This window comes from Pistacia vera, unplaced genomic scaffold, assembly GCF_008641045.1.
Source record: "Pistacia vera cultivar Batoury unplaced genomic scaffold, PisVer_v2 Contig473, whole genome shotgun sequence".
Lineage (NCBI taxonomy): Eukaryota > Viridiplantae > Streptophyta > Magnoliopsida > Sapindales > Anacardiaceae > Pistacia > Pistacia vera.
In genome coordinates this window covers 502,186-523,369 of record NW_022196305.1, presented here as the reverse complement: position 1 = coordinate 523,369, position 21,184 = coordinate 502,186, and the positions used below count along the sequence as shown (strand labels likewise).

Sequence of the window (21,184 nt, the reverse complement as noted above, 5' to 3'; positions counted from 1 at the left end):
TAGGTAAGGAACTGATGGGCGACACCCCTACCGGGGGTACCAGCAAGGATACTCCAGTGTTGGACTCGATGGGCCAACTGCCAGATCATTTGCAGTCGGCGGTCTTCGCCTTGCTGGAGTGCGAACTTGCGAAAGTATTTTAAGAGTTCGTGGGTTCCGACCACGTGGACCTGATGTCCACATCAATCCAACACATAGGTAAGGTAAAATGAATTGTCCTCGGCGAGGACTGCCCTTTTGTTCTTAGTAGGAAACTGTCATTCTTCTTGTTCGCGGGCTCTGTTCTCCATGCAACTATCCCTACAAAAGGTTCGACTCGGAGTTGCTGCGGGAGAGGTCGCACTGAAGGAAGAGAATGCAAAGCTCAAACAGGACCTAGAAACCGTCGAAGCAGAAAAGAGGCTATCCACTGAATCGGTGGTCTGGTACCTGAACGAAAGGGATCCGGCTCTTCGCACGGTGGATTTTCAAAAGGCCGAGCTTGAGAAGCACGGGGAGGAGATAAAGGAACTCCAGAGAACTATAGCTAGGCTCTCCAGGGAAGTCGACGAGAAAGATCAAGAGCTAAAAACGACCTCTCAACGAGCCTTACGAGCAGAGCAAGAGAGGGAGGTCTCAGAGAAGCAAAGGCAGGCTCTTGAGGCCGAACTCCAAGCGAGTCAGGGAAAAGTTACTTCGTTGACTGAAGAGATGCAGAACCAAGCAGAGGAGATCGAGGCAAAGGCTACTGAATGGGCGATCGAGTCCATTTATGCCTTGCGGCCGAAGAATCCGCAGATTGATATGTCCAACCTCCCGAAGGATTGGCGGGAAACTCTCCTTTCCATGGTGCGGTGCGCGGATGAGGAAGCAGCGGAGGCCGCCCGAGGATTTGATCAGGGAGATGCTTCGGGACACGCCCCCGATGAACCTACAACCGACCAGGAGAATGGCGACTAGCCCTGAGATGACGAGGTCGATCCTCTGGGAGTCAAGAATCATGACCGATAATTGTAATGTTTTTGGGATATTGTCTTGTTCGCTGTACTTATTAATGAAATGCATCTTTCTTAATCTCTAGCACTTACAATTACTGTACCTTATGAGATCACATTCTAACCGTTTATAACATTAGAACAAGTATATGCGAACATAATTATAACATGTTTATACGAACAGAATTACATGCGAAGATTATTACAAAAGAACAGGATAATACACTTGTTATTTACATTCACAAAGATTGTGAAAAATAAAATCTTTACAAGGAAAAAACTAGTTCGGAATTACTGATAATATGGTCGGAGATGCTCAGCATTCCAAGCTTAGGGTACTTCAGAACCATTCAGCCTTTTCAGATGATAAATCCCTGGTCTTATCACTTTGGCAATGCGGTATGGACTTTCCCAGTTCGGTCCTAAAACTCCTGCGCTTGGTTCTCTAGTACCAAGAAAAACTTCCTTCAAAACAAGGTCGTCGACCTGGAACTCTCTTCTCTTGACCTTAGAGTCGAAGAACCTCTTCGCACGTTGTTGATAGGCTGCTATTCTTAGCTGAGCCTTGCTGCGATGTTCTTCAACTAGGTCCAGACTTGCGCGCATAAGCGCTTCATTGTCAGCTTCACTGTATAGGTCCCTCTGAAGTGAACTGGTTCCTACCTCCACAGAGATCATCGTTTCGCAGCCATATGCTAGCGAAAAAGGGGTTTCTGAGGTAAAGGTTCTCGGAGTTGTCCTATATGCCCATAGAACTTCGGGGAGGTCGTCGGCCCAATTTCCCTTGGCTGCGCCAAGTTTTGCCTTCAGAGTGTGCTTGATGGTTTTGTTGACAGCTTCAACTTGACCATTTGCTTGCGGCCTTGCGACTGAGGCAAATTTTTTATGAATACCCAGCTCATCGCAAAATTGCTTAATTCCTCGTTATCAAATTTTTTACCATTGTCCGATATAAGAGTATGAGGAATCCCATAGCGGCACACAATGTTCTTGAAGACGAAATCCTTGAGCTTTTTGGCCGTGATTGTGGCTAATGGTTCTGCTTCGACCCATTTGGTGAAGTAATCCACTATGACCACATCATACTTTATTCCCCCTTTACCAACTGGCATGTGACCGATGAGATCGATTCCCCACATGGAGAATGGTTAGGGGCTAGTCATGGTTATCAGTTGGTGGGAAAGAGCTCGCAGTATGTTAGCGAACTGTTGGCACTTGTTACACCTTTTGACAAAGTTGTAGGTGTCTTCTTGGATTAGGGGCCAGTAGTACCCTTGACGAACAACTTTGTTGGCGAAAGATGGTGCGGTGGTGTGATTACTGCAGATCCCTTCATGTATCTCCCTCATGATGTAATCTACCTCTTCACTAGTTACACATCGGAGGAGAGGGGCGCTAAACCCTCGCCTATACAACTGGTCTCCAATGAAGGTATAATGAGTAGATCTTGTTCGCAGAGTCCTTTCTTCGACCTTGTCGTCAGGTAAGGTCTCATCCTTGAGATACTGAATTATAGGAGTTATCCAGGAATCCGATTCAGTTATATTCAGGACCTGTTCATTCGGGCTGATGCTGGGGGTTTCAATGAATCGAACAGGAATGCTCTCTGGTGCATTTGAGTCTAATGACGAGGCTATCCTTGCCAAAGCATCTGCCACAGAATTGCTCTCTCTAGGAATTTGTGTGATCATGAAGTGCTTGAATGGATCGAGTGCGGCCTTAGCTTTCTTCAGATAGCTGATCATATTTTCTTCCTTGGCTTGGTACTCTCCCAAAATCTGTTTAACTACCAGCATGGAGTCACTGTGGATACTGATTGCGGTTGCACCCATTTCCTTGGCCAATCGCAGTCTATAGAGCAGAGCTTCATACTCGGCCTCATTATTGGTTGCCTTAAAACCGAATCAGAGAATGCAGTGAATGCGAGCCCATTCGAGACTCAAAAGGAGAAGACCTGCCCTGGCCCTCTTTCTATTCGATGATCCATCGATGTAGAGGCTCCAGGTCGACAGATTCTAGGCAGTTTCCTGAATGATTTCGCTGGACTGTTGGTGGGTGTCGAATCCAACAAATAATAAAATTCTCACTCTAAATAAAAAAAACAAATTGTAACAGTGATGAGCAAGGTCGTATCCACAGAGATTTGGTAGATTTATTTTAATGAAAATTAAAGCAAAGAAAAGGGGGGTTTTGAAATTTCAAAGTGAAATAAAAAGAAAGCAATTATAATCAACTAAAAATTAAGGAGAAATCAATATCAGGCAAATATCCAACCAAAGGTATAATTTCAGAATTGGTTCAGAGAATTGATCATAGATACAAGGATAAAATCTTCTATTCTTCACTAAATTGGTTATGGTTATTAACAAGCTCTAACAACCTATCTCTCCTTACTTTCTCGATAACCAAAACAAGCTCATTGATTACTTCCCTTGTTAATAAACAACCCTAAACAAGCACTTAGGATTTAATCTATCGACAACATTAATAATTAGAGAGACTACCAATTCTAGCCAACAAATACACAAGCTCGATTCATTTAGACTAGATCATATATCTTCATAACATAAATCAAAAACCTCTCTATAATCAACTATGTTATTTTACCACCAATATTAGAACATTTAAACAATTACGGATTTAAAGTTCTAAATGGCAATTTATTAACCTGATAATTGAACAACAGGCCCTTTGCATCAATCAATCAAGACAATAATTGTTAATAAACATAGGAGATATATAAATAGTGAAGAAATAAAAGAACACTGAAAATTATTTAGATCTCACAATTCTTGAAGAACCAAAACTTCAATTATCCTTCAGTTGGAAGAAAAGTATTTAGCTACTCATAATTAAAAGAAATGAGAAGAAAGAGAGGTAGAGATGTATATCCTTTTTCTTGTGAATAATCTCCCTATTTATAACTCCATCTAATAATAGTTACCCTATCTAGATCAGGAAACTAATTAAAAGCAAATCCCACCTTAATAGGGAGTCTTGGCAAATCCTAGAGATTAAGAATGGGTAAATAAGTCTTTCCAACTGTCATACATATCTTTTTCTCCAACAAATTCGTAACCCTAGGTCAAAACCTCAAATCCAGTAAGGCGCGCCTACGCTTTATCTACTAACTACTTTTGTGAACATTCTGGGAAAACAGGACGTGCCCACGCTTTAAGCAAAATCTGCTTCTAGAATGTATCACTTTTTGAGCTCCGATTTTTTCTCTCCAAATCTCTTGATTTTGAATTCAATTTGATTTAACTCTTTAATCTACTCCACAAAATACGAAACATAATCAAAATCCAAGATTTAAGCATTTATAACCATTAAAACATAAGGAAATATGACAAATATATAGATATTATGAATTCTTATCAGCTGTTGCTCCGACTCATTTGTCGGGTGATACGAGAATTCTGATATGAAGTCGGCAACAGCCTGCCCCTTGATAGTTGATTTTGGTCTGTACTTCAGATCGAACTGACTTAATTCCATAGCCCATTTAAGCAATTTACCTGACGCCTCTAGCTTTTGGAGGACCTGCCTGAGCAGAAATTAGTCATTACATGGATCGTATGGGCGTGGAAGTAAGGTCGCAACTTTCTGGAAGCGATCAGCAGGGCATAAGCTAATCGTTCCATTTCTGGATACCGCATCTTAGCATCTAACAGACGCTTGTTCGTGTAATACACTTGCCATTGGACCCTATCCTCTTCCTGAATTAAGGCTACACTGACCGCGGACTGAGAGACGAACATATACAAGAGGAGGATCTCTTGTGGGAGAGGCTTGGATAGGAGAGGTGGCTTCCCAAGGTGTTCTTTAATACTCTGGAATGCCTGTTTGCACTCGGGAGTCCACTCGAACTTTTTATTGGCCCTTAGAACATTGAAGAATGGCAAGCAGCAATCTATTGCCCTCGATATGAAGCGACTTAGCGCCGCTATTCTCCCATTAAGGTTCATGACCTGTTTTTTGTTGGTCGGGCTTTTCATGTCGAGGAGAGCTTGGATCTTCTCGGGGTTGATCTCTATGCCTCATTGGTTAACCATGTATCCTAGGAATTTTCCCGAGGATACTCCAAATGAGCACTTGAGGCGGTTTAGCTTCATTCTATATTGTCGGAGGATGCCAAACATCTCAGCGAGATGCGCTATGTGATCTGAAATGACATGAGATTTGACCAGCATATCATCTACATAGACCTCCATCGATTTCCTGATCTGTTCGGAGAACATTCGGTTAACCAACTGCTAGTAAGTTGCGCCAGCGTTCTTGAGGCCGAAGGGCATAACTTTGTAACAGTATAGCCCCCGATCTATAACAAAGGATGTATACTCTTCGTCCGGTGCATACATTGAAATTTGATTGTATCCTAAGTACGCGTCCATAAAACTCAGTAGCTCGTGCCCTGAGGTGGCATCCACGAGCCGGTCGATTTTGGGAAGGGGGAAACTATATTTTGGGCATGCCTTATTGAGGTCGGTGAAGTGGACACAGGTCTACCATTTGCCGTTGGGTTTCTTTACTAGAATCGGGTTGGCAACCCAGGTCGGATAGAGTGCTTCTCTGATGGATCCATTTCGAAGGAGGTTATCCACCTCAAGTTTTAAGGCAGCATATCACTCCGGATCCATCGCTTTTCTCTTTTGGCGAACCGGCTTGGCTTCACTGTCGATGTTCAATGCATGGCAAATAATATCTGGGATGATCCCAACCATATCCGCATATGACCATGCGAACACATCGATATTCTCTCTAAGGAAGCTAGTCAGTTCGGTGGCGAGCTGGGGGTTGAGATTGCTCCCAATCCTTAACACTCTGCTCGGCTCGCTCTGGTCGATCGATACTTCAGACAGATCCTCAACTGGCCCACTGGAAGGGCATTCTTGAATATAAGGATCCATATTATCCTCTGCTAGGCCGGGCTGTGGCTTGATCCGGCTGATCTCCATTGCCTGTCGGGGAATGCCTCGCAAGATGCATTTCCCTTTGCACGCCATCTGCATTGCTTTCACATAGCAGTCGCGAGATGCGCGTTGAGATCTGTTGACTTCCTCTATCCCCGTCGGGATGGGGAACTTCATCTTCAGATGGTATATCAAAGTGACTGCGTTGAAGTTTCTCAGTAGAGGTCGCCCTAGGATTCCATTAATAGCGGATGGGCAATCTACTACCAAGAATTCAGTTAGTCACTTTGTCAAAGTCACCCAACATGACTGGAAGCAAGATCGTTCCTTTGGGGATCAGGTGGTCCCCTGTAAAACCATATAGGGGGATCGAGGTGGGTTTCAGGTCGGCCTCGTTTAAGTTCATTCTTTCGAAAGCTATCTGGAACATGATGTTCACAGCACTTCTGTTATCCACCAACATTCTGTGGACGTTATGACGTCCTATTAGGGGTGTGATCACAAGAGCGTCATCATGGGGATGATGTAATCAAACTGCATCCTTTTCAGAGAAGGTAATTTCCTCCTCCCTGCGAACCTTTTGTGGTCACCGTGTCATGCTCACACACTGATAGGGTCGTGATGGGCTACGCGAGCATATCTTTCCTAGACACCTCACGAGTTCCCTGCGAGGTGCGGCCCTCCAAAGATCAAATTGACGTTGCAAATACCTTTTCGATCACGTCGCTTCTTTCCTAGTTCCCCTTGATTTTTCTCTTGTGCGGGAGTGGAATCATCAATATATTCCCTGAAATGCCCCTGCTTGATGAGGTCCTTGATTATCTGTTTGAGAGCTCGACACTCATCAGTGTGATGCCCATTATCCCAATGAAAGCAACAATATTTCTTACTATTTCTGGCTGATGGAGGATTTTTCATGGGCTCGGGCTCTCCGAGCAGGCTTGCTTCTTCTGACTTGTCAATAATAGCCGATACATACGCATTCAAAGGCATATACTGATTCCTGTCGCGATCGCGACGAGGAAGCTCAAGGATTTCGTCTTCAAGAACATTGTGTGTTGCTATGGGATTCCTCATGCTCTTATATCAGACAATGGTAAACAATTCGATAACAAGAAATTCAAGCAATTTTACGACGAGCTGAGTATTCATAAAAAATTTGCCTCAGTCGCAAGGCCGCAAGCAAATGGTCAAGTTGAAGCTGTCAACAAAACCATCAAGCACACTCTGAAGGCAAAACTTGGCACAGCCAAGGGAAATTGGGCCGACAACCTCCCCGAAGTTCTATGGGTATATAGGACAACTTCGAGAACCTCTACCTCATAAACCCCTTTTTCGCTAGCATATGGCTGCGAAGCGATGATCCCTGTGGAGGTAGGAACCGGTTCACTTTGGAGGGACCTATACAGCGAAGCCGACAATGAAGCGTTTATGCACGCAAGTCTGGACCTAGTTGAAGAACATCGCAGCAAGGCTCAACTAAGAATAGCAGCCTATCAGCAACGCGTGAATAGGTTCTTCGACTCTAAGGTCAGGAGAAGAGAGTTCCAAGTCGAAGACCTTGTTTTGAAGGAAGTTTTTCTCGGTACTAGAGAACCAAGCGCGAGAGTTTTAGGACCGAACAGGGAAGGTGCATACCGCATCGCCAAAGTGATAAGACCGGGGACTTATCATCTGAAAAAGCTGAATGATTTTGAAGTACCTCGAGCTTGGAATGCTGAGCATCTCTGACCATATTATCAGTAATTCCGAACTCAGTTTTTTCCTTGTAAAGATTTTATTTTTCGCAATCTTTGTGAATGTAAATAACAAGTGTATTATCCTATTCTTTTGTAATAATCTTCGTATGTAATTATGTTCGTATAGACGTGTTATAATTATGTTCGCATACACTTGTTCTAATTTTATAAACAGTTAGAATGCGATCTCATAGGGTATAGAAATTGTAAGTGCTCGAGATTAAGAAAGACGCATTTCATTAATAAGTACAGCGAACAAGACAATATCCCAAAAAACATTACAATTATCGGTCCTGATTCTCGACTCCTGGAGGACCGACCTCGTCATCTCAGGGTTGGTTGCCATCTGTCTGGTCGGCTGTAGGTTGCTCGGGGGCATGTCCAAAAGCATCTCCCTGATCGAATCCTCGGGCGGCATCCGCTGATTCCTCATCCGCACGCCGCGCCATGGAAAGGAGAGTTTCCCGCCAATCCTCCGGGAGGTCGGACATATCAATCTGCAGATTCTTCGGCCGCAAGGCATAAATGGACTTGATCGCCCATTCAGCAGCCTTTGCCTTGATCTCCTCTGCTTGGTTCTGCATCTCTTCAGTCAGCGAAGTAACTTTTCCCTGACTCGCTTAGAGTTCGGCCTCAAGAGCATGCCTTTGCTTCTCTGAGACCTCCCTTTCCTGCTCTGCTCGTAAGGCCCACTGAGAGGTCATTTTGAGCTCCTGATCTTTCTCGCCGACTTCTCTACAGAGCTTGGCTATAGTTCTCTAGAGTTCCTTTATCTCCTCCCCATGCTTCTCAAGCTTAGCCTTTTGAAAATCCACCGTGTGAAGAGCCGCATCCCTTTCGTTCAAGTACCGGACCACCGATTCAGTGGATAGCCTCTTTTCTGCTTCGACGGTTTCCAAGTCCTGTTTGAGCTTTGCATTCTCTTCCTTCAGCGCGACCTCTCTCACAGCAGATCCCAGCCGAACCTTTTGCAGGGATAGTTGCATGGAGAGCAGAGCCTGCGAACAAGAAGAATGCCAGTTTCCTACCAAGAACAAAAGGGCAGTCCTCGCTGAGGACAGTTCATTTTACCTTGCCTATATGTTGGATTGATGTGGACATCAGGTCCACGTGGTCGGAACCCACGAACTCTTCAAATACTTCCATGAGTTCGCACTCCAACAAGGTGAAAACCGCCGACTGCAAATGATCTGGCAGTTGGCCCATCGAGTCCAACACTAGAGTATCCTCGCCGGTACCCCCGGTAGGGGTGTCGCCCATCAGTTCCTTACTCAACCTCTTTCCAGTTCTTGCGACCTTGCCTTGCCCTGCTCGAGATGCTCTCGAAGCAGTGGGAATGCTTGGCTACGACCCCCCGGGCTGAACGGCCAGATCCTCCGATTCGGACTCTGACTCTTTGACTCGAATTTGTCGTCTCTTCCTGGGTCGCTGAGTCGTTGTCTTCTGCTTTGGGTGAGCAGCCGAAGGCTGGGAAGCGCCCGAAGGTCGAATCGGGGCACCCGTCGAAGGTTTGAGAGCCTTAGCAGGACGCGCAGACCCTAATGTTGCCCCTTCAGCTAGGGGACCACTGGGAGCAGCTTCGGTCGTCCTAGCGGTCCTCGCCCGAGGGAAAGAAAACTGCTTTTGTCATGGCGACCCTAGCATCTTCAGAGGCATGGTTGCTGCATATGAACGTCGTTAGTAAAAAGATAGTTCATTGCGTAATCAAAAAGGATCCAGTTAACGCAACTTACTCGATGGAGGCTCTAAGGTCACGTCTACGTTGAAGAAGCCATACCTCCATAGATTTGCGGTTGTCACGAGCAACTTTGCGTCGCGACTCGCTTCGGGCAAGAAACCAAAGGCTACGATTCTGTCCGGATCCACGAGCAGATCCAAACTGGTCGTTTTGTTAACTGCCAGAAAAGTAATGAATTTCACATCTTTCTTTTTCTATATTAGCACCCGGAAGACACACGTGGATGAGAGAAAATAGGTAAAAACAATAGAGAACAACATTTAAAGTGGTTCAGATGCTAAGGAAGCAAATCCTACGTCCACTGATTTAGTATTAAAGATGGCGGTCAGGTCGCGTTCAGCGGATTGACTTACAAATGATTATACAAGAGAGAGAACGCTATTTTTTTCTTTAGAGAGATTAGCTAATCCCTTCAATGAGAGGGGAGCTCTCAATTTATAATGTGATGGATTAAGGTTATCATTACTAAATCTGTGAGTTGGTGGGATTATTCGTGCAAATCTTTCTTTATGTCTCATTGCCCACATTCTAGAGTGATTTACGCGATTTGGTGAGGGATTGGACACATGGAATCGCTATAACTCCTGGCTGGTCTGACGTGCACCCACTGCCTTGACACGGCATGCCGCCCCTATCATTGTATGGCATGGCTGCCTCTGAATGGCCGTGGACCTACCTAAACTCTGACTTTTTATGCTGACTGAGTCTTGCGTCAGCTCTACATTTTCAGGCATAACAGAAATGAACATGCATTTGCATAGTGAAGTGTGGAGAATTGCATTTGTCGTAGATTCAATGTAGCAGAGATTGTTAAAAAAAAAAAAAAAAAGTAAAACATAAAAAACCTGAACAATAGAATAGTAAAGAATCAATAAATATCCTTATTACTTAGTAACTTTAAATTAATATGAAATTGGTCATTTAATTAAGAATTAGAATTTATTTATTTTATGAACATTTAAATATGCGGATAACATATTCATGTAAAATTTTATAATACCATATAAGTCCATCTTTAGTTTATTACGTTTATATTACTTTAGGAGCCACCCTGCAGGTAAATTGTAAAATAAAAAATGAGAAAATATTTCTCTACGTCATAACAAATCAAATAGTTTTTAACAACAAAATATTTAGTCATAAAAAAAATTCTAAATTACGGTTTTTAAATATATCCATATATACAAAAAATTAATAATAATTTGTTACCATGATAATCGTAAATAAAAATAGGTTTTTACCACCAAATATTTAATCGTTCATTACAAATTATGGTTGTATAATAGGTCCACAAGGAGGAAAATTTTGACTCCAAAGAAATTATTATTTTTTTAACCAAAACAGTTAAAAATATTTGTGTTACCATGATAATTGTTCTCAAAAATAAATTTATATGACTAAATATTTATTTGTCAATTTTAATTTATAGTTATTAAATATGTCAATATAGAGAGAAAATTTAGCATAAAAAATAGATAATAATTTATTATCATAATAATCATTGCCTAAAAATAACTTTTAACTATAAAAAATTTAGTTGTTTATGACAAGTTATTGTTATTGAAAGGTCTACAAGGAGGGAAAATTTGCCTCCAATTTTTTTTTTTTTTTTTTTTTAATATCAAATTATTGTAAAACATTTTCCTACCATGACAATTGTTGCCGATAATTACTTTATGTAACAAAATATTTAGTTGTTTATTTTAAGTTATGGTTGTTAAATAAACCCATATGGAGAAAAAAAATTAGCGCAAAAAAAAATGATAATAATCGTTGTCAAAAGTAACTTTTCACGACTAAATATTTAGTTGTTCATTACGAATTATGGTTGTTGAATAGGTCCATAAAAAGGAAAAATTGGCCTCCAAACAATTAATCACCTTTGGCTACCAATTTCATATTAGTAACAAATATATTTTTTAATGTCCGAAAAAATGGTAGATAAAAAAATAAAAAAAAAAATGATAGTATATAAGGGGGAAAAAAAAAAAAAAAAAGGAGAATCATAAGGCTATTATTAGGGAGGTTTCAATAATTTAATTGCATAAAATCATATTCTACCACTAAAATTACCTTGTTATAAAAAATTAGGTGGTGAAAAGTCACACTTCTTAAAGTTTATAGCATTAGGTTAGCCATGAATTGGGTTGTATACGAGAGCCGAATACTATAGTGTTCGAAGCTTAGGCTCGTGAAAATTTAACGAACTCGAGCTCAAGCCTAGGATCAACGAGCTCTGAAAACCAGGCTTGAAGCTCAAGTTCGTTAAATAGTTTAAGCTTGAAATTGGCTTGCGAACAGCTCGTTTATGAGTCTTCAATCCAAAGCAATCCACCAACAATCCTTCAAAACAACTTCAATCCAAAGCCAACCCACTAAAGATAACCCCAAAAAAAAGGCTAATCGTCACCAAGCATCATCAAATCCAATGCCAAACAGTCACAAATATATCACTCAAAATTCCACTGGCTGTGAGAGAGAGAAAAAAAGAGAAGAGGAGAGAAACGAAAAGAAAAGAGAAAGAAGGAAAGAGATGGAAGAGCGAAGGAGAAGTAAGAAGAAAGGGGAAGAAGAAGGAAAAAGGAGGAGGAAAAAGATGAAGAAAAGAGAAGGAGAAGGAAAAAGGAGGAGAAAATGTCGGCTGGCTGCTGGAGAAAGAAGGTAGAGTTTAGGAATCAGGATAGTTTATATAGGATATAATAAATCACATATAACCCCTTGATACTTAAAAAACTAACACTTATACCCTTTCAAGCCATTCACGAGCCTATCAAGCCGAATAGTGGATGGTTTGTAGCTCGACTAGAGAGAGTACTCGAGCCGCTCGAGCTCGAGTTCGGTTCGACAAAAGTTGAGTCGAACCCAACTTGTTCGAACTGAGCCACAAGCGACCCACGAGCGGCTTGGTTCGCATGCAGCCCTAGCCATGAATGGTGAAATCAATAAAGAACACAAATAGTACAATAGTATAATTGTAAAATTTATGCGCGGGTAATAGATTTTCCCTTCTTTGCCCAATTCACTTTTCTCCTTTTCCTCCAATTCTCTATTTTTCCCTTTTTTTTTTTTTCATCTTACTTCTATTTCCTTTACTTTTCACTTGAATGCTGTTTATTTTGTCTAAAATTAGAGCTTTTGGAATACTTAAAAAAAGCCTTAATTTGTATTAGCTTTAAAGTTAACTTACTAATAATAAATACAATAATTTTTTTTATTTATATTTACTGACTGGGATATATATATAACTTGGTCACAAAAAAAAAAAAAATAATAATAATAATAATAATAATGAGCTTTCTTTGTCAATTAGATATTGATATTACAAATTTACAATGAGCAAGTAACAATTAAACATGAAACTTATATGACTTTTATTAATTTGGCTGCCGAACAGATAAGTACACTTCTTCTCATTGATACATTGTCATGCAGGTGGATCTGTCTCCACGTGATAGGGGAAACACAATCCAAAAAAGTAATCGTTAATTTGACTTTAATTGGATTATTTAATCCAATCACATCTTTTGGTACATCAATTGAGCTAATAAATATTATTACATATCTTATTAGAATACCAAATTGCTTTATATACAAACTGTAAACGACAAAAAAATTGGAATTAGTTGGAACTAATACACCTCACAAATCTTAATAATCATAGTAACTTAACCACTATGCAACCGAATATTATATTCTGATAAATATTGTATTTCAAATCATGACAGTGCATAAAATTTGTTTCCACATAGTCTTTGGAGTAGGATTCTTGCTTTTATCTCTGGCGGAAAAATTGGTACATACTCCAATAAACTTGGTAGATTAAGATTCTTGCTTTTATCTCCAGCGGAAAAATTGGTACATACTCCAATAAACTTGGTAGATTGAAAATATGAATATAAATAGATATATATTAGGGTGCCAACTAATTAAAGATTCATGTGTGCAGGTGCACAACTGCCGACACTCTCCAATTAATGTCACATGTCCATATTTCACATTATATTACCAAATACTTTTATCTACTGTACTTCTTTAGTCTATCGTTTATTTTCGTCCAAACATATAGTTTCACATGTAGATAGAACGACAAAATAAAAAAAAACTTTCCTTAGTATAGTGTGAGACAGAATATAAAATTATCGTTCTTACCAATATTTAGTAAAGAATCATACTTAATTTAATAATTATATGCCCTACCATTTCTTGTAAGCAATTTTGCATGTAATAATATTTGATAAAGAAATACTTTTATATATGGCTTAAAAGTAAAATGAGGATAAAGGTTATTGTTATAAACATGTACACGTAATCATTAAGTAAAAGGAGAAATGAGAGAGATGAGTTTGTGGCAAAGTGGCCGCAGCTTTGATCTTGAGTACTTCGAATATAAGAACAGTGGGTATAAAATAACAATGCTTAATGGACGTATCTCATTTTCCATTCATTTACATAGAAAATGGGAGTTTGGTTGTTTTTAAGAATTCTGATTATTGAGTTTGAATATTTAAAGGTGAAAGCAAAAATCCTATGAATCATATGAGTTCAGAGCCAAGTAATGGTTTCAATACCTGTAGGTAAATTAAAGGCTAAAATTATAAAACAACACAAAGAATACATGGTTTAATAGTTAAAACAGAATCTGAAGAGGCCAAATGAACATGAATTAATCAAAGAAACATTCAAGCAAATTACAAACGTTGACATAATATAGCAGAAGTCACACATATCTTCGTTCTTTATCACAAGTCGAATTTTCTGAATTTTGTTTCTGATAGTAATCTTTTTCAAATGACACGCTTCTTTGGTATTACCTTCAAGGGTGTAAGCTTCCGGACAGCTAAACCCATCCTCTCACTCATGTCTATGGTCTCTGGACTAATATTGCTGCCCAGCTCCCATTCAAAGGATTGAACTAGAGAGGCTATAGTCAGGTGAAGTACTCGATCAGCTAATGACATCCCAACGCAAATTCTTCTCCCAGATCCAAATGGAATAAACTCAAAATTCTGTCCCTTGTAGTCTATGTTTGATCCAAGAAACCTCTCGGGCTTAAAACACAAGGGATCAGCCCAACATTCGGGATCTCTTCCTATGGCCCACGCATTCACGAAAATTTGGGTATCTTTTGGTATATGATATCCATTGAATTCAGTTTGTTGCATTGANATTGCTCTTATCTCCAGCGGAAAAATTGGTACATGCTCCAATAAACTTAGTAGATTAAGATTATTGCTTTTATCTCCAGCGGAAAAATTGGTACACACTCAAATAAACTTGGTAGATTGAAAATATGAATACAAATAAATATATATTAGGGTGCCAACTAATTAAAGATTCATCCGTGCAGGTGCACAACTGCCGACACTGTCCAATTAATGTCACATGTCCATATTTCACATTATATTACCAAATACTTTTATCTACTGTACTTCTTTAGTCTATCGTTATTTTTGTCCAAACATATAGTTTCACATGTAGATAGAACGACAAAATAAAAAAACTTTCCTTAGTATATTGTGAGACAAAATATAAAATTATCGTTCTTACCAATATTTAGTAAAGAATCATACTTAATTTAATAATTATATGCCCTACCATTTCTTGTAAGCAATTTTGCATGTAATAATATTTGATAAAGAAATACTTTTATATATGGCTTAAAAGTAAAATGAGGATAAAGGTTATTGTTATAAACATGTACACGTAATCATTAAGTAAAAGGAGAAATGAGAGAGATGAGTTTGTGGGAAAGTGGCCGCAGCTTTGATCTTCAGTACTTCCAATATAAGAACAGTGGGTATAAAATAACAATGCTTAATGGACGTATCTCATTTTCCATTCATTTACATAGAAAATGGGAGTTTGGTTGTTTTTAAGAATTCTGATTATTGAGTTTGAATATTTAAAGGCAAAAGCAAAAATCCTGTGAATCATATGAGTTCAGAGCCAAGTAATGGTTTCAATACCTGGAGGTAAATTAAAGGCTCAAATTACAAAACAACACAAAGAATACATGGTTTAATAGTTAAAACAGAAGCTGAAGAGGCCAAATGAAAATGAATTAATCAAAGAAACATTCAAGCAAATTACAAACGTTGACACAATATAGCAGAAGTCACACATATCTTCATTCCTTATCACAAGTCGAATTTTCTGAATTTTGTTTCTGATAGCAATCTTTTTCAAATGACACGCTTCTTTGGTATTACCTTCAAGGGTGTAAGCTTCCGGACAGCTAATCCCATCCTCTCACTCATGTCTATGGTCTCTGGACTAATATTGCTGCCCAGCTCCCATTCAAAGGATTGAACTAGAGAGGCTATAGTCAGGTGAAGTACTCGATCAGCTAATGACATCCCAACGCAAATTCTTCTCCCAGATCCAAATGGAATCAACTCAAAATTCTGTCCCTTGTAGTCTATGTTTGATCCAAGAAACCTCTCGGGCTTAAAACACAAGGGATCTGCCCAACATTCGGGATCTCTTCCTATGGCCCACGCATTCACGAAAATTTGGGTATCTTTTGGTATATGATATCCATTGAATTCAGTTTGTTGCATTGAATTTCTCGGAAGGAGCAATGGAATGGGGGGGTGCAATCTTAGTGTCTCCTTCACCACAGCCTTCAAATATGGAAGTTCACTCATATCTGTCTCTTCAACCTTCCTGTTTCGTCCAACCACTTGATCAAGCTCCTCCTTAATCTTTCTCATAGACTCAGGATTGCGCAGTAGCTCTGTCATAGCCCATTCGAGCGAGCTGCTTGTAGTCTCCGATCCCGCAAAAAACATTTCCTGCAAAATATTTAATGTAAGTAAGATTGAATTTAAATACAATTAGTTAAATGTTTATTTACCAGTATGATTATGATGACATTCTGATTTGAGATCCTGTCAGGCCCTTCTTTTCCACCATCACGTTCATACTCTAACACTGCGTCCAGGAAGTCCTTCATCCTCTTTTCTTTCGTCATCTTATTTTTCTCAATTGTCCTCTCTTTCACCAACCCGGCAATTATCTTCATGGCTCGTCCCATGTCGAGGTCCATGCCCTTTTTGATTCCCTGAGGATCCAACCTTTGCAGGAATGGAAAGAAGTCTGCAAGATTTGGCGCTCCAGCCCACTCCATTACCTTGCTCATGGCAGCGAAGAACTCCTCCCCTTCTTTGGAGTGTGAGTTTAGGAGATCCCGTGACAACGTAAGGTTGCCTACTATGTTGAAAGACATAACGAAGAGGTAATGAACCAAATTCACCTCCCCTAATTCTCCCCTTGCTTATGCAGCCGCAACATCATCCTCAATAAACTGTATCATATTGTCGATGCACTTGCGCCGAACGTGAGTAGTCTCATTGATTCTCTTGTTGACCAAGAGCTCCATCGAACAAATACGTCGAAGTATGCGCCAGTAAACGCCATATTGGCCAATTGCAAGTGATCCCTGATTGTAGTTATGAGCTGTTATTGCAATCGGACACTTGCGGTCACAAAAGATATGGTCGTGATTTTTGAAGAACTCTGTGGCAGCCTTTGCAGATTGTATTGCCAAAGTGTTGACGGATCCTAGTTTTAACCAAAGTATAGGTCCATATTTTGGTATGAGGTTGTAAAGGGTTTGGTGTGGAATTGTACCAAGATCAAATATGTTCCCGACGATGGGCAAACCTGGAGGCCCTGGTGGTTTCCGTTTAGCATGTTTAGACTCTTTTCCTCTCGGTAGAAGAATCAAAGCTACCAAGAAGAAAATAGTACTAGACCAAACAACCCAACTGAAGCTATACTCCATCTTTCCTTTAATTTGTGCTTCAGATTTTGTTTTCCGAAACCTTAACTGCTACTCGCAATTTGTTCTTGAGATTTTGTTTTCCGAAACCTTATCTGCTACTCGCTTAAATATCATTTCTCATCTTCAGACAATCAGGTGGCTTTCAACTAATATTTTCTATGATATTTTCGCTGAGAGAATAATAATATTAAATTAAAATTAAAAATAATGCTATTAGGTAATGTTTAGGGACCGGGACAAGTCCAGAATTAGACAATTTTAAAGGCTGAATCATTTTCCTATCCGGAGTTTGGTGAATATACATTTTCTCACCACGATCTTTTACAAAAAATATTTTCTCACCCATGGTTAAAATTCAATAATGAAATATGTTATCTTGGCGGTGGTCTAATCGTGAAAAGACTATAATACCTGTTATGCCTGGAAAAGTAGGGCTGACGCAGGACCCTATCAGCGTAAGTGGTTAGAGCTTAGGTAAGTCCAGGTGCCGTTCAGGTGCAGCCACGTTGCGCGCTGACGCAAGAAGTGTGCTCCTGCTAGTGCAGTAGTCAGGCTAACGAAAGGCTGGAGGTGATCCATGTGTCCAATCCCTGCAAAACTCGAGTGAATTACTCGAGCATGTGAAATAACGAGGCGCAAGGAAGGATTTGTACAGCAATCTGACCCATTCACGGATTTAGTAATCATTACGTGATTTCATCCTACTATAAATAGAGAGCTCCTCTCCTGTTTGTGAGATTAGCTAATCTTTCTCTGTAATAGCTTACTTATTTTCTCTTTGTAATCACTTGTAAGTCAGCTCGCTGAATGCGACCTGACCTCAGTATATTAATTCAATATCAGTGGACGTAGGAGTCGCTTCTTGAAGCATCTGAACCACTTTAAACACCGTTCTCCATCTTTTATCCATTATCATACCCCCAATCGCGTGTGTTCTCTGAGTCAGCTAAGCATTTCACATGTGTGTTTAGTTGGTGTCAAAATCACGCATCAACAGTTTGACGCTAGAAGGGGGGCCTAATTTAGCATTCGTCCTTCAACAAGAGAATCTCTAACTAACTGGTCCTACAACAGCAAATGGCTCGTGGACTCGAATCTGAGTGAACCAATCATGGTGATGAGGGAGTCCCCCAGGTGCAAGAGGGCACTTCTCCCAAAGTCCCCCCAATTCTGTAAAACCTCATGGGGGATATTCCTTCAAGCTCATAGATTGACTCAGCCGTAATGAGCTACTTAGAGAGGTTCAACAATACTCTCCAAACGGTCAACCAAAGGTTGGACCGTTTGGATTGGGCTGCACCACCCAAATCAAATGAGGCGGTGCCACTGCCTAAAACGCCTGTAGGTCACATGAAGGCGTGAAAAAGGGCGAAAGCCTATGCCGCGCACACTGTAACGCGTCAAAGGAAGGGTAAGTAAGTGGTGAACAGCGGGCCTAAGGGCTCTAAAGGGCTGGCAAACACCGACCATGTCCCGGGTAGAACACCCATGGCGTTAGGGCTCGGTGACAGATCATATCCCGAGCTGTCCCATGCCATGTCGCACGAGCACTCCCACAAAAGTGCTGGGTGGGGCAATTCTTATCACCGACAAAATGATGATCCCGATCGTCATCGTGCGGAAGGTTCCCATACTCCGCGGGATGGTTCGTACCACCGTGGAGGTCGTGAAAGTTCCGCACATCATTCATCGCCATCACACGGCTCTAGCAAGCGTGTGTCGAGAGCGATCGAAACTGCTAGCCGAGGCGAGGAGGAATCTGACCTCCAGACTTTCCTCAACCGTAATAGCAAGGGTCGAACCCGCATGGGGGAAAGCAATCCCCAGATGGCTCCACTGCCTTAGATTGAGGAGTTACAGCGAGTTCTGGATTAGTTAAAAGCTCAGCAAAATGAACAAGGGCAGGTCGCAGAAGCGTCTCCCTTTTCTCCGATTGTGTTAGCCGTCCCTCTCCCGTCCAGATTCAGAATGCCCGATATGCAGGCGTTCGATGGAAATTTTGATCCACAGGATCACTTATACGAATTCAACGACCTGATGGAACCTCATCAAGTTTCTGGTTTGGCAAAATACCGATGCTTGGCAGTAACTCTTACATCTCATGCCAAGCGGTGGTTTAGGTTGCTCCTAGCGGGATCAATCAACTCGTGGAACCAGATGAGCTCAACATTCTTAAGACACTTCTAGGCGAACAGGAAGTTCTCAATGCCTTTGAGCTACCTCAGCAACATAGGGCAAGAGAGGAGTGAATCCCTCAAATCTTACATCGACAGGTTCCACAAAGAGCTCCATAAAGTAGCTCACACTTATGAAGAGTCCGTTCGGACTCTCATCATAGCAGGAGTTCATCCACAGACAAATATATGGAAGGAGCTACAATCAGAGGATGATGTTCCTCTGACTCGTTTTTACAACCTTACGGAGAAATACCTCTGTATTGAGAGCTCCGTGGCGGCGCTCCACCGCCATGACCCTGACACTTCTGGCAATGCACCAGGTCAGGGGAAAAATAGGAGAGTTGATCGTAGATGGGCTAATAACGATCAACGAAAAGGAAAGAAACCTCGGTTCGAGCCCAAGAAGTCTTATGCTCCAGTTCCTTGTCGCGATCGCGACAGGACTCAGTATACTGCTTTGAATGCATCTGTTTCGGCCATTCTTGATAAATTAGAAGAGGCCGGTCTACTCGGAGAGCCCGAGCCCGAGCCCATGAAAGGTCTCTCCTCATCCTGAAACAGTAAAAAATACTGTCGTTACCATAGGGACAATGGGCATCACACCGATGAGTGCCAAGCCCTCAAGCAGGCAATTGAAAATCTTATCAAGCAGGGGCATTTCAAAGAGTATGTTGATGACTCTGCTCCCGCAAGGGAGAAAAATCAAGAGGAACCGAGTAAGAAGCGTCGTGATTGCAAGGGTGTCTTTAGTGTGGGGATAATCTTTAGAGGACCGCACCTCAGAGGAAACTCGCGAGGTGCCCAAGAAAGATATGCTCGCGTAGCCCATCACGACCCTATCAGTGTGATGAACATGACACAGCAACCACCAAAGGTTTACAGGGAGGAGGAAATCACCTTCTCCAAAGCAATCCGATTGCACTATCCCTATGATGATGCTCTCGTTATCATGCCCTAAATAGGGCGCTTTGACGTCCATAGAATGTTGATGGACAACGAAAGCGTTGTGAACATCCTGTTCCAAACAGCTTTCGAAAGAATGAAGTTGGACGAGGCCGACCTAAAGCCTGCCTCGATCCCCCTATATGGTTTTACAGGGGATCACCTGATCCCCAAAGGAACGATCTCTCTTCTAGTCATGCTGGGTGACTCTGATGAGGTGACCAAAATAACTAAATTCTTAGTAGTAGATTGCCCATCCGTATTCAATGACATTCTAGGGCGACCTCTACTGAGGAATTTCAAAGCAGTCACTTCGATTTACCATCTCAAGATGAAGTTCCCCACACTGACGGGTATAGGGGAAGTGAGCGGATCTCAGCGCGCATCTCGCTACTACTATGTGAAGGCAGTGCAAATGGAGTGCAAGGGGAAAGGCATCTCCCGTGGCATTCCCAAACAGGTAATGGCGATCAGTCGGATTGAACCACAACCTGGCCCAGCCAAGGGTAATATGGATCCTCGTATCCAGGAATGCCTTGCCAGTGGGCCAGTTGAGGATCTAACAGAAGTTTCAATCGACCATGTTGAGGATTGGAAGAATCTCAACCCCCAGCTCGCTAACGATCTAATCAAGGCCCTTGGCTTGGTTGGTTATATAAGAGAATCCCGGGAGAAAGCAAGTTAGACCTTACTTAGGCCGAAAGATTTATTGGATGGTTCATTCCAGTCTGAAGTCAGTCAAGTCATGGAATTGGCAGAAGTTCCCCCTTAACCTTCCTTAGAGAAAGTATTGATGTGTTTGTATGAACGCATGCCGATATGGTCGGGATTAGCCCGGACATCATTTGCCATGCCTTAAACATCGATAGTGAAGCTAAACCTGTCCGCCAAAAAAGAAGGGCGATGGATCCAGAA

At 41.3% G+C, this 21,184-nt stretch overlaps 1 pseudogene; it reads right to left on the bottom strand.

The window, feature by feature from the left end:
• Positions 1 to 15,332: 15,332 nt before the first annotated feature.
• LOC116146137 lies at positions 15,333 to 19,619 on the bottom strand (annotated as a pseudogene).
• Between the last annotated feature and the right edge of the window lie 1,565 nt (positions 19,620 to 21,184).